Raw genomic sequence first — 14,596 nt, 5'->3', positions numbered from 1 at the left:
TAGTATACGGGTTTCTGGACTTTCAGTTCCTCCTTAACCAACACCGCGCTCAAGGCGCTTTCTGAAACAGCCAAGTACAAGAATAAAACTTCACCCAGAACTGGCTTGGCCAACAACGGGGCCTGACCCATACACTTCTTTAACTCTTCAAATGCCTTCTGATTTTCCTCACTCCATACAAAGTCTTTAATGTTCTTTAATGACTTGAAGAATGACAAGCACTTGTCTCCTGACTTGGAGATGAATCGTCCTAGCGCAGCAACCCTTCCTGTGAGTTTCTGAACATCCTTGACAGATTTAGGGGGTTCCATGTCCAGGATTGCCTTTATTTTATCGGGGTTTGCCTCAATTCCCCTCTTTGAGACCATCAACCCCAAGAATTTTCCAGATCCTACTCCGAAAGCACACTTCGTGGGATTCAACATCATCTTGTGGTACCTCAGGACCTCAAAAGCTTCCCTCAAATGGGTTATATGATCAGTCTTTACTAGACTCTTGACTAGCATGTCATCAACATAGACTTCCATAGTCTTCCCAATAAGATCCTTAAAGATTTTATTCACCAACCTTTGATAGGTGGCTCCTGCATTCTTGAGACCAAACGCCATAACAAGATAACAATAAACACCAAAGTCAGCGATAAATGATACCTTTGGAATGTCATCCTTATGCATTTTGATCTGGTTGTATCCGCTAAACCCATCCATGAAACTCAGCATCTCATGTCCAGCGGTGGCATCAATCAAAGTATCAATTCTAGGCAGCGGAAAACAGTCTTTGGGGCATGCATCATTCAGATCGGTGAAGTCTATACACATCCTCCACTTTCCATTAGCCTTCTTCACCATTACAGGGTTTGCTAACCACTCCGGAAATTGAATCTCCTCAATGAAACCAGCCTCTAAGAGCTTTTCCACTTCCTGCTTTATAGCCTCTTGTCTTTCCGGGGCAAAATTTCTTTTCTTTTGTTTCACTGTCTTCCGGCTTGGATCCACGTTTAACTTGTGGGTAATTAACCCCGGGTCTATGCCTGGCATATCAGCTGCTGACCATGCAAACACATCACTATTTTCTTGCAAAAATTTCACTAACTTCCCTCTAAGGGGCTCCTCTAATGTAGCTCCAATGAAAGTCATCCTCTCAGGATTCTTGGGATCTAAAGGAACCGAAACCAATTCTTCTGCTGGCCTTCCTCTATTCTCATCATTTTCTCGAACATCCATATCTTCAATAGGAAGAACCTGCCCCCCGACTCCATCTGCCCTCAAAGAGGCCACATAACAGCTTCTAGCCATTTTTTGATCTCCCCTCTCTTCTCCAATCCCATTTCGGGTGGGAAACTTCATGACTGAATGGTAGGAAGAGGGGACTGCCTTGAAGGCATGTATCCCTGTTCTCCCCATGATAGCATTATAAGTTGAACTAGCCTTTACCACCACAAAATCCAGCATCTGCGTTGCTTGCCTTGGCTCCGTACCTATGGTGGTTGGTAATTTAATTATCCCTTCCACAGGACATTCTACTCCAGCAAATCCATATATCGGCATGTCGGTTGGTGTCAACTGGGAGTCGTTATACCCCATCCTTAGAAAGGTGTCGTGGAGCAAGATATCCACAGAAGCACCATTATCCACAAGGACCCTCTTAACCGGGCTATTTCCTATTATCGGCGTTATGACCAGCGGGTCGTCATGGGGAAACTTCACACCCTCTAGGTCGGAATCGTCAAAAGCCAATGTTACTTCTGTCCTGGCCCTCTTCGGGGCTTCTCCAACAATATGCATAACTTCTCTAGTATATGCCTTTCTGGAATTTTTGGATAATCCAGCAGCAGTTGGACCTCCAAAGATCGTGTTTATCACAGGCCCTCGAGGTCTCGGCCCTCCATAAATGGTGTTTATAACTGGTCCTCTAGGTTGGGGATTCCGCCCCTGATCATCTTGGTCCCTCCTACGATCTTCAAAGTTCTTCCTTCCATTATTGTTTCTGTCTCCTCCATCTCCAGTATACTTGTTCAGCCTTCCTTTTCGAATCAAAAACTCAATTTCATCTTTCAACTGCCTACACTCATCGGTGTCATGACCAACATCTTTGTGAAACCTGCAATACTTGCCCTTATCTAGCTTGGCGGGATCAGCCTTCAAGGGCTTAGGCCAGCGAATATCTCTGTCTTTCTCAATCTCCATCAAAATCTGACTTCTGGGGGCATTCAGCTTAGCGTATTCAGTGAACTTTTGCCCAGGTCCTCCCTTCTTGGGGGTTGAATCAGGGTTTTGTTCAGTTCTAGGATACTTATCCTTAGCGATGTACTCCAAATCAGTTTTTCGTTTCTTGCCTCCAGTGGGCTCATTACTTACTACGGTCTTCCTCATACTCTCTTCAACCTTGATATACTTCCCTGCCCTCTCTTGGAGCTGCAACATGCTCTCAGGGGGTCGTTTGGCCAAAGACATCTTGAAAAACTCATCCCTAGTTCCTTGTTGCAGCGCTATCATGGCTACCTTATCATCAAGGTCTGGGACTTTTAAAGCCTACTTTGTAAAACGATTTAGGTAATCTCTTAAGGATTCTTTAGCTCCCTGCACAAGACTCATAAGAGATGCTGAACTTTTCTCATGGACTCTTCCACTGATGAATTGCTTAATAAAAGCCTGACTTAATTCTCTGAATGATCCAATAGAATTTGGGGGTAGGCGACTGTACCATCTTTGAGCCATACCCGACAGGGTTTGAGGGAAGGCCCGACATTTTATAGCATCATTCACGGGTTGCAGCAGCAGTGCATTAGAGAATGTCCTAACATGATTAGCGGGGTCTCCCGTGCCATCATAGGCTTTGATAGTGGGCATCTTAAATTTTCTTGAGATATGGGCATTCATTATCTCTTCTGTGAAGGGTGGAGTTGGATCATCAGGATCTCCAAGGGGAAGGAGATTGCTTGGATCAGTTCTTGGGACAGCAGCCCTTCTTCTTACCGGACCATCCAGGTCTATGATAGGAGGAGGATTTCTCCCCCTAGGAGGTATGTGGGATCTGGTGGCTTGGTAAGCCTCCAAATCACGCCTCAGCCTTTGGATTTCAGCCTCATGAGCCCTGATCTTTTCCTGCACTTCTTGGGGATTCGCCCCTGGGGTGCTTTGGGGGCGTTGCCTTCCATCGGCCATTGGCTCTTTTCCAGGACGCCTCCTTCTCGGGGCCACTTCATCATCCGAAGATTCGGAGTCTCTCACAGTGTATGGACCAGAAAATTCCCGATCCTCAGGGATAGGATCCAAACCTCGTATATAGGGGGGCGACCGCCCTCGTGCTTCGCTTCGCCCAGCATATCCACTTCCTCCAACCTCAGGGTGAAGGGGCATCCCATAAGGGGGGTTAGTAGTAACAATAGTTGAGTATTCATACCCGACGGGTCGAGAATTCACAGGTATATGTATTTGTTGAACTTGAGGATTCGTACCTTGAACAGTCGGGGGAGTTGTCCCTTGTGGCTGAGGATGAGTTGCCCCTGTCTGGGCTTCCCCCTGAGTAGATGCATAAGTTGAATGGGGAGGAACCTCCACGGTTGATGAAATCACCTGGGTTGTCCCTGATGGTGTTCCCTCCTCCAGAGTGCTGGTTGTTCTCCGTGTTCTCGCCGTGGTCGTGGGTTCGATTCCCACAGACGGTGCCAAATGTTATGGATTAAAACTACTATATATAATTGCTGTATTTAATACTAAGGAACGTGAGCTTCGAGGCTCGATTTGACTGCTCTTGTGTTTCGTGACTCAATCTGCCTTAACAAGATGCCTACGTACCTTGCTGATTGCCAAGGATCAAGTCAAAAAACGTAGTTCTGATTGGTGGGGGTGAGACCCCTTATATAGATGTGGGAGTCCTTGAATTGGACTTGGTATAGGAGACTTGGTGGATAAGCCTCTGAATTAGGATAGACTTAGGAGTCCTAGGAAGTAGGAAGCTGATTCCTTATCCTTTTAGGTCCCCTTGAGGCTGATCTCTAAGGACTTATATCCTTATCGGGACCCTTTTCAAAATCTGATTTCTCCCTTATTAATTAATTACGAAATTAATTAATAATCAGGGCTTTTTGGGCCTTTTTTTATTCCACCAGGCCTGATCTGGTCCGTCAGGCTTAACCTTTCTGGTCTGAATATCATACATCTTATTATTGGGTCCAGCAGCCCATTATTAATAAAATCAGGATTTATTTATCCCTATCAACAACCCATCATCATCCACCACCTTTTTCCACCAACACAAGAAAGCAAAAGCATTTTCTCCCCAATTTCCATTGCTCTCGGCCAAAACAGAACCAGCACATTAAAACTGTTGTATCTCCTTAATTTGTCACTCAAATATTGTGTTCTATAGCTCGTTGGAAAGGTATTGAGATGAATTACAACTCTTGTTCACAATTCTCGTCCAGATAAGGATGTTAAGACCCTCATTTTTCCACTTCTGTCAATCGGACCAATAGTAACTCCAAGAAACTAACTTTTATTTCTTGATTTCATGGATGAGCCAAGCTAGTTTAAGGCTATACAAGGGTAGTACAAAGCTTTTTGGTGGCTAAAACACTCTAAGGAAGGTATGGAATCCAAGAATCTTGATATTGACTTTGAGTTTTAATGATGGTTTAGTGATAATGTGTTAGTATAAGTTAAGAGCTTAGTATAATGGATGACTGGTGTTGATTTGGATTTGTTTAGTAGTATGTGTTTGGATGAGTGTTGTGAAAGTTGATTGTTATGATCTTGATTTAATTGTTAATGGTTAGTGTATGGATTGTGATTGTTGATTGGGTTGATTTTAGACATGGATTGATTTTGGAAATTGAATAGTTATAGCCGTCGTAATGTTGAATTTTTGTTAGCCACTAAAACAGCCAAGATTATGAAATGAGGCCTATCCATTTATGACCATCTAACTGTGTATATGTGTAGAGGTTGTCATGTAGTTTACGTTAGCGCAAGAACCGTGTAAAAGGCATTTACGGTTTACAAGTTATGTCTATTTTAGTGAACGTTGTTTCGCAAAACCAAACTTTGCTTAAGTGCAGTTTTGAGACTATCATTTCACCCCTTAGAAGGACTGAGAAAATTCTGAAACTTTAGTATGACATGCTAGGGTCAGTTAGGAAAGTCCTCGTGAAAGTTTTGGATTAAAAGGATTATTTTTTGGTTTTATAAAAATGATAAAGTAAGCAACATCCATGGAAAACCGTAAGCAAAATGACGGGAAGAGTGAATGAATACAATTCAGTTAGAACTTGGATTTCCCTAAGTCATAGGATGCAATGTGAGTATAAATAATATGCTTATGTGTGTTTTAAGATATTTGCAGCATCGACTAGTAGAAATGGAAATTGTGTATAGCAGTTATGCATTGGATTGTATGTGATAGTTTAAGTGGTATAGGTTAGCACTTGTTGCTAACCCTACTTTGTTTTCAGTGTTATAGCACCTCAAAATAACCCAGGACCCTCGCAATCGCATGGGAGTTTGCAGTCACATTTATATTCGCATCATTAATGCAATATTTATATCCTTAACTATTGACTTCTCTACCTTATGATATTGTTCATCATAAAGTGTTCATATGTATATCTATGCATAGACTAAATATGAATGGAGGATTTTGTTAAGGTATGCAGGGCTACATAAGTACAATATATTTAAGGACTTGTGAATCCCTAGAATACGGAAGAACTATTAAGAGAAGTAGACTCAAATAAATGAGGAAGTATTTTTAGATTATTTCTGTATTCATTCCGTCGACCGGAAGCCGACCTTTCTTCTGACAATAGTCATCATAGATCGGAGATTGTTCCTTCGAATATTATATGACTGTATATTATTTCTTTCCTTGAGGATCATATATTGGGTTATTTAATATCATTAAATGCCAGATTGAGCATAGTAAATGATATTATCACAGCCCAATCTCAGAAAGATGGTGTATTCGTAATTTCATTAATTATATATTTATTAAGACATCTTGGGATTAACTATTTAATTAAATTTATTTTATTAAGTTAATTATTTTCGAATATTGACTAAGGGATTTCCTTTAAATTGAGATTCAAAGAAAGGTTGTATTCTAAAAAGTATTATTTTGAATCAATATATAAGAGATTATTAATTAATCTAGCAATTGTTAAGGATTCTTGGCCAGTTAGTGAATGTTCATTGGTTAATAAAATTTCCTAACGGATAACCAATAATGAGATGATGGTCGAGGTGAATAACCACAACAATGAGAATAAAGTGATAAGAATGAGATGAATAATAATAATAATAACAATAATAATAATAATAATAACAATAATAATAATAATAATAAACAGTTTTGATAACTCAGGGGACTCTATTTATGCAGGGATCATTTTATATGATGCTCTAGTAGATGCGACCGGAAGGGGTCAGCATACTCTCGAAATGAGATTGCGGCCGACATAACCGTCGGTACCGCGGATTGAGAATATCGGTAATACGGTAATTCTGCGTAAGAGGCTGGGGTTTCCGTCCATCCATTTTAATTCTGGCCCATGTGTTGCCAGAGGATGATTTGGTCATGTTCGAAAAGTGTTCCTGTCAATCATCGGGTCAAGTTCGAAAAGTGTTCTTGCCCTGGTCAAGTTCGAAAAGAGTTCTTGCCCATCTACTAGTAGTAAAACGGCCCCTCAAAAGGACATGATTGAAACGACTTATCATCGTTTAATCATATCCAGTTGGTTGAAAGTCCCATCCCTCGGAAAAGAAATTATTAAAATGTTTATAAATTGAATTGTCACATATAAATTATGACAATAAATAGAATAACTAGATTGTGTTAATCTAACAACAGAATGGGCTGTTAAGATTGTTTGGTTATGGAACATCTTGTACTGATGTTAATTATTTAAAGAGGGATTTTTTAATTGTTGTCATTAATTTATATTACAGCTTAAGTGGTGGGAAATGATTTGTCACAAATCGGTTGAGGAATGATAAGTATATTCTTTAATAAATTGAACTATTAGAGAATTATAAAGGTTTGAGGTTTATAAAAGATGTTGATATTGAGGAACGACCTAAAGGGTATAAAGGTTTGATTCTTTTCCCTATTACTCCTATCGAGGTATGTTACTTTTTTTATAAGTGGATAGTTATTGGGAGAACTTGCTGGGCATTATTTGCTCATTCTTGTTGTTTATTCTTCTAACCCCACAGATAGCAATATGGTTTTTCCATCGAAAAAGAGCAAGGAAGTCGACGATATCTATTAGTCCATACGACTGGCTTGAAGTGAAGGATTAAGCTGGTAGGAGGTTAGTTATCCTAGCATGATTTGTTTAAGTTGAATATAGGAATCGTTATAGCCCTTGAGTTAGGTCTATATTGGACTTCTGATTATGCTTCAATTAGAAGTAGTAATCAGTAGAATATTTTGTAGAGATATTTAAAAGAATGTAATGATTGTTGATTCAACATATTAGTATGGTTCAGTTGTAATATCCGGGATATATCGTGTAATTATTTTTGCTATTAAATAATTATTATGTGTGTTCAGTATCTATTCTGTGAGTTAATTGTTAAGCGTTATCTGTACTTGGATATTTAAAAGTAATATTAATTGAGTATTTTAATTTGTATATGTCCAAAATAAAATATAGATGATTGTCATATCTTCCTAATTATTTTTATGTTGATTTATGGATTTATAAGGATCATATGAAATTTATAAAATCTTTTTCCGAGTATTTAAAATCTATTTTATAAGAACGGGAACCAACCGACGTCACCCGTTGTTACGTTTTTGGAACCCGAAACTCTTCCTAGAACTCCTCCTAACCCAATTGTAATATTCCGAGCATATTCCATGTTTCGACTTTTTCGATCCGGCGTACGGTTTGTTCTGCGAGGGTCCCGGCGCAACATTTTCGATACAATATTCGTTTAGGTAAATCAATAAAACCCGTATTTTCGATAAACAGGAGCTTTTTATTAAACTATCCCAATTATCACTTCGTAGGCGCTGAGACCAAGACCGCAGTACAAATTGTACTAATTTGGATAATTATCCCGAAAACCGATACCGTTTGGATCAGTTTTTACAAATAAACGTACCGTTTTATATCCGGAATGATCCAACGGGATACTAATTTTCCGTAAATATAAATAGCCTTTTTCCGTATTTTATTTCGTATCAAAATCATTTACAGACAGATAAATATATAATTTTACAGAGAAAAATCCTATATTCATAAACTGTTTCAAGAATCAAACCAACTTTTGAAGGTGTTATTGATCTTTGTTTGAAAAGCTCGAGTACTGGATTTGAAGGTCTTGAGAAGCTCTATCAGAATCTGTAATCCATACACCTGCAGAATCAAAGGTTTAATTTCTAAAAATTTTATTATATTTGAATTATTTTTATGAAAAATATGAATTTTTGTTCGGATGATTGTTTGTATGATTTGATGATTGCATGTTGTAGAGCTTGTTTTCCTGATGATTTTGGTATATTATACGTCTGATTTGGAGTTCAATAACATGTTCAAATTTGAGTTTGATTTTCGAATTTCAAAATTAGGGTTTATAACCCGTATGAATGTTCTGAATTGAAATTTGGGGGTTTCTTATTCTGGAATAGATTGATGTTGTGATATAGTGGATTGTGTTCTCTGTGAAATTTGCAATCTAGTCGTATAAGTTTCATGAATCACCGAGGTCTGTAGAGAAGGGAGTTGTCTTTTGAAATTTTCCGAAGTTCGCCGGAAACTGCAAAACTTCACGGCCAAATTCCGGCCAACTCAGGGATGATTAGAATGATTTGTTGGTATGGTTCAGATCCTGGTGAAATATAGATGTGATCTGGAGGTGTTGGTGGGGTGAGGACGCCGGGAACGTGTTCTCCGGCCACCTTTGTGTTTTCCGGCGACGGGGTGTAAAATTTGCAGTTTGGTCCCTGGACTTTTGGGGACGATACAGTTAGGTCCCTGAAGTTTCCAGACTTTGCAAATTTAGGATTCCTGTTTTAAAAATGTTTAAAAAACATATTTCCTATTTATTTTTATTATAAAAATTCATTTTTAATTTCTGAAAATTTTAAAAATTATTATTTTAATTCCGAATATTATTTTTAATTCAAAAATAAATCTAAATTAATTTCAGTTAATTTTAATTGATTAATTGGTCAATTAATTCGAAAATTAATTGATTAATTGATTTAATTAATTATTAATTGATTTTAATTAATTATTTAATTAGATTTAATTATTTAAAAATGATTTAAAAATTCCAAAAAATAGTTTCGAACTTTAAAATAGTATTCTAAATTATTTTCAAGGCTCGATAATTATTCTAAAATTATTGCGGAGCCAGAGTTGGCCAACCGAACCCTGTTTATTAACCTGAAATTGATTCAACGATCCGTTTTAATTCCGAAAAATGTTTTAAAAATCATTTTAAATGCCAGAAAGCCTATTTATGACCTGAGACTTCTTTATAAATGATATATCATTGATTACGTGATGTATTATGTGCTATATGTGACTTGTTAATTGACTATCGGTCTATATATTCAGTGTTTACTTGATTATTGCATAACTTTCAATCTGTTAATCGGATTTGGGTAAAACGAAGGGTAGATAGAAGTATGTGTTGAATAGAATTCTATGAGTCAATTATTGATAGATGCTTATGATATGTGAGCAGAAGAGGCAAGACGTAGGAAAGGGAAACAAATAGTTGAGGAGTAAGACGGTTGTGATTGGAAGCAAGTGCAGTGTAGTAAGCCAATACCAGGCAAGTGTTCTGAACTTTCTCGAGATATTGCAGTACTTGATAGTCTGGTTGATATTGCAAGTGCTTTGAAGCACTGAAAACCAAACCCTGATTTCAGTTATTGTTCTTGAGCCATGAACCTTATTCTTTCTAGACCATTGATTGTTGTATACCCAGACACGAACCTCAAGTATACGATACTACTCTACAAATACATGCAAACAGAATCCCAAACACTGAACTAGTATACTCAACCATTGCATCCTATGCTTTGAAAGCCCAAATCTTTGAAACCCTAAAATGTTGATTCCTTTGTTATCCAATTCTTTCATTACCCAGCATCCAATCTTTTAAATTGCCTTATTGATCCTCACAAGGATTAAAACCCTTTCATTGTTAAACACTTATTATTGTTATTGATTCTGGTTATTGTTTATTATTGTATATTCTATTGTTATGTTGGAATTGGATTGTTTTTATAAAATTGTGGACCAGATTCGTGGTCAGACCATATAATGGTCAAGTTAGGCTAATGTGTGCCTTGGATCCAGTAGTTAGAGCAATGCTGTGTGCCTTGCTCGGGGTTAGTGCGTGACTGATCAGCAGGCTAACCTTGGTTTTTAAATTAAAAGTATAATATCTAATTCTAAATCATAATCCATTGTTCACTTGATATCATAATCATGTTCACCTGATGATCATTATTCTCAGTTTTGTCATTGTGACTTGCTGAGCTAGTTAGCTCATTTGTGCAATGTTGTTTATATTCTTTCCAGTTAAAAAGGAACCAGTTGGTAAAGAGGATCCCCAGTCCAGTGCGAGAGCTAGGGGTTCAGGTTGAGGAAGCTGAGCTAGTAGGCTTCTTTTGGAATAATTTAAGTCTGTAAAAGGTTATAATAATGTTTAATACTCAGTTTGAGTTTGGAATAGTTGGGATTTGAACGGTTTGTAATATATTAGTATGCTTGGCTTGTGTGCATACTTTAACCTGTTGTGATCCGTGGTAGTTAGTAAATAGGGTCATTGCATATTATTATTATCTTTAATATTGTTATAAGCAGGTTTTAAATAAGGTGTGTGTGGACCCCAAACTTCTGACCCGGGTTTGGAGGGCGCCACATCAGTATTGTATCGGTGCGTTCTCTGAGACTCTAACCTTTGTGTGTGTGTGTGAAAGAAAGGGGTCACAGTATGCAGTAGTAGTTTTGATTAAAGATTAAGGGATATTAAGGAAAATGGAACTCGTGACAACCCAGATTCCTGACCCCGGTTAGGATGCAAAATATAATCATCTATCAAATCAAACCAATTAAGTTAGCAAATCTCAGTTAATCAAGCTTAATGACAAGTATGGATCACTTTCTAAGAACTTTGTTCCAGGAGAATCGAGTCAAGTTAAGAAAGAAAAGAGAGCTAATGTTGGTCATATATCTATCAAGCAATTGAATGACAAACTTGAAAAGATTGAGTTAAAATAGAAGCCAAAAGGAAAAATAATAGAAATGGGAAAGTAGGGTTTAACAAACACAACAACTACACACCTGATAAATATGATCCTAGAAAAAATTGTGTTCAGTGTGGTAGTGTCACTTTTCTGTTAATTGCAAGATTGCTATGCCTACTTCCATGACTGTGCCATCTTATTTTCCCCACATGAATGCCATGGCTATAATGCTTGTGAATGCTATGTCTGCTCAGAATATGAATGCACAGTTTGCTAATATGTCATTTGCACCTAATCTTTATTATGCTGTATTTAGTATGCCACAAATGTCATTTAACATGCCTTACTGGAATAACATGTTTATAAATAGCATGCCTTTTCATGTAAACCAAAATGTGCATGATAATTCTGTTTCAATGATTGGCTTCAAAGGTCCAACTCAAATGACTAAGGATGAATCTGAGATTCCTAGGTCAAGTGAGATCAAACCTAAGAAACCAAAGAAAAAGGCTAACAAGGCAGGACCCAAGAAAACTTGGGTACCAAAATCCACTTGATTTGATTTTAATGTGTGCAGGGAAATAGAAAGAATCTTTGGTATCTGGATAGTGGTTGCTCAAGACACGTGACTGGAGATTCTACCCTGCTCACTGAGTTCAAGGAAAGAGCTGGCCCAATTATTACTTTTGGAAATGACAGCAAGGGTTATACTATGGGATATGGCTTGATTTCAAAGGATAATATCATCATTGAGGAGGTTGCCCTAGTGGATGGACTTAAACATAATCTGTTGAGTATCAGCCAGCTTTGTGATAAGGGCAACTCAGTCACCTTTAATTATGTAGCATGTGTTCTGACAAACAAGAAAAACAATAAAGTGGTTCTTACTGGAGTAAGAAAAGGGAATGTGTATCTAGATGACTTTTGTTGAGTGGCATTTATGGCACTTTATTATGCTCTAATAAGCTTCAAATTGATGTATTTGTACTCAAGTTGTTAAGTGTTTTAATGTGTTTTCTATTGTTTTTGCATTTCAGACATTATCTAGGTACTACCGCGCAGCCGCGCCGATGTCGAATTCAAGAATCCTATTTCTACTTTGATTCTAAAAGGGAAGACTTTCAGATTGTTTAGGGCTGCTATATATATTCAAATAAGGTCGTTTTTAATAGAGAGACGTACCAGAGCGCAAGGAGAGCCGTAAGAATACCGTTATAGCACGGATTCAACAAAGACGAAGAAGATCTTGTTTTTACTTGTGAATCTTTGTTCTAAGTTGTAACTTGGATGTTGATTTTCTTATTTGTGAACCTTACTCTTGTTTCATACTTGGTTTTATTCATTCGTCATAAAGACTACGTTTGTTACACCATGCTTTCATCGGAACCCACATTGATGATGAGTCCGATTATGGGCTAATCGTTATCGTGGGGTTCTAGCGGATTTATTTATGGAATTCTTTAGTTAAATTATTTGTATGACTTAGTGTGTGGTGATTGTATGATAGCCTAGTATTGGTTGTACTTATTCGTCTTATAAGAGTCGCGAACTTGTAAGATAGCGTGTTAATTCTTAATTAAGCGACAGTGAATTTAAGGATTTAAAACTTATCATGCTAGCATAGGTTCATGTGTTATTATTATGCAGGATTCATGGGTAATTTTACCTATCTTACTTGCCCTATGTAATGATGATAGATAACTTGTGCTTAAACCTTTATGTTATCAAATTCTATAGATATGTAGGGTCTCAATATAATTGGTGTCTATTCAGCTTCTATCACTTTTGTGGATGTCTGTTAATATGTTCATCGTGCAACGAAAGTTGGCGATTAGCAGTTTCGTGTTATCTGATTAGTGTCATCGCCATTGCATGCCAAGGTTAAGAATAATATGGCTATTGAATGAAGTATTTAATGAAGTTAGAATCTCATGTTTATCTCATATAATTCACATCAATCTTTACTCTCTAAGTATAATCATTAGTATAATTCGTAGTATAAACAACCCAAATTTGTTATCGTCTTAGCATTGGATAATACCCATATCATCGGTGCATAGGTGCATAAATTACATAAGTTAACCAATTCAGTCTCTGTGGGAACAAACTAGAAAAGATTTTATATTACTTGGGAACGCGTATACTTGCGTAAATTATTAGCGTGTGTTTTAGCCTAACAAGTTTTTGGCGCCGCTGCCAGGGACTGCAGTGTTAACTTTTAGTTTATGTGTTTGTCATCAGTGATCGTTAAAGTTCATTGACTCAGACATTGTTACTTACACACTTTTTCTTTCTTGTTGTCTTTCAGGTAATCTAGCGATCGTTTATGCAAACGTGTTCACGAGTTCGTAGGAAAATTCTGGAAAAAGATGAGGAAGATGTTGTAGTTGATCGTAGGGAAGTTTTTGAGGATGAAGAGAAAGTAGCTGAAGAAGAGAAATTTGAAGAACCGCCTTTATTAGAGATGGAGGAGCAAGCAGATAATTCTAAGGCTTTGATGGACTTTTCTAAGCCTAAGATCAATGACATTCAGTCAAGCATCATCAGGCCAGCCATCAAGGGTATCACTTTTGAGATCAAGTCGAGCACGATTCAGATGATACAGAACTCAATTCAGTTTGGGGGTAATCCTACTGAAGACCCAAACATGCACATCACGGATTTCATCGAGATCTGTGACACTTTCAAGTTCAACGATGTGTTTAAAGATGCCATTAAGCTGTGACTATTCCCATTCTCTTTGAGGGATAAAGCGAAGTGTTGGTTACATTCTCTACCACCAGGGTCTATCACCAAATGGAAGGATCTTGCTCAAAAGTTTCTCACTAAATTCTTTGGCGAAGACTGCTGCAATCAGGAATGCTCTTACTCAGTTTGCTCAGCAAGCTGGTGAATCTCTGTGTGAGGCTTGGGATCGTTGTAAGGAGATGCTAAGGAAGTACCCACACCATGGCATGCCTGATTGGATGAACATAAACTGTTTCTACAATGCTCTAGGCACACATTCTAGACTTATGCTTGATGCAGTATCTGGTGGAGCCTTATTGGCTAAAAGCTACAATGAAGCTTATGAGTTGATTGAGCTAATGGCAGCCAATGAATACCAGAATCCTATGTAAAGAATGTTGCAAGGAAAGGTAGCAAGAATTCTGGAAGTGGATCAAGCTACTGATATATCTGGTCAACTACAATCTTTGACGATGAAAGTGGACTCTTTGGCAAATTATGGAGTTAATCAGATTAATAGCATTTGTGAGCTTTGTGCGGGAGCACATGAAACTGAGCAGTATGCCATTTCTTATGAATTAGCTCAATTTGTGAGCAACTACTAGAGATCAAAACAACAAGCTTCAACAACTTATCATCCAAATAACCAGAATCATCC

The 14,596-nt window shown here is 37.7% G+C and overlaps 1 non-coding gene across 1 annotated transcript; it reads right to left on the bottom strand.

The window, feature by feature from the left end:
• Positions 1-14,060: 14,060 nt before the first annotated feature.
• Positions 14,061-14,167, bottom strand: LOC141680859 (small nucleolar RNA R71). The gene has a single exon (XR_012558434.1). It is a non-coding gene; the product is annotated as a small nucleolar RNA R71 (small nucleolar RNA).
• Positions 14,168-14,596: the final 429 nt, after the last annotated feature.

The sequence above is a fragment of the Apium graveolens genome, chromosome 1 (assembly GCF_009905375.1).
Source record: "Apium graveolens cultivar Ventura chromosome 1, ASM990537v1, whole genome shotgun sequence".
NCBI classification, from domain to species: Eukaryota; Viridiplantae; Streptophyta; class Magnoliopsida; order Apiales; family Apiaceae; genus Apium; species Apium graveolens.
The sequence above is the reverse complement of the archived record's forward strand: the minus strand, read 5'-3'. Positions and strand labels throughout refer to the sequence as shown.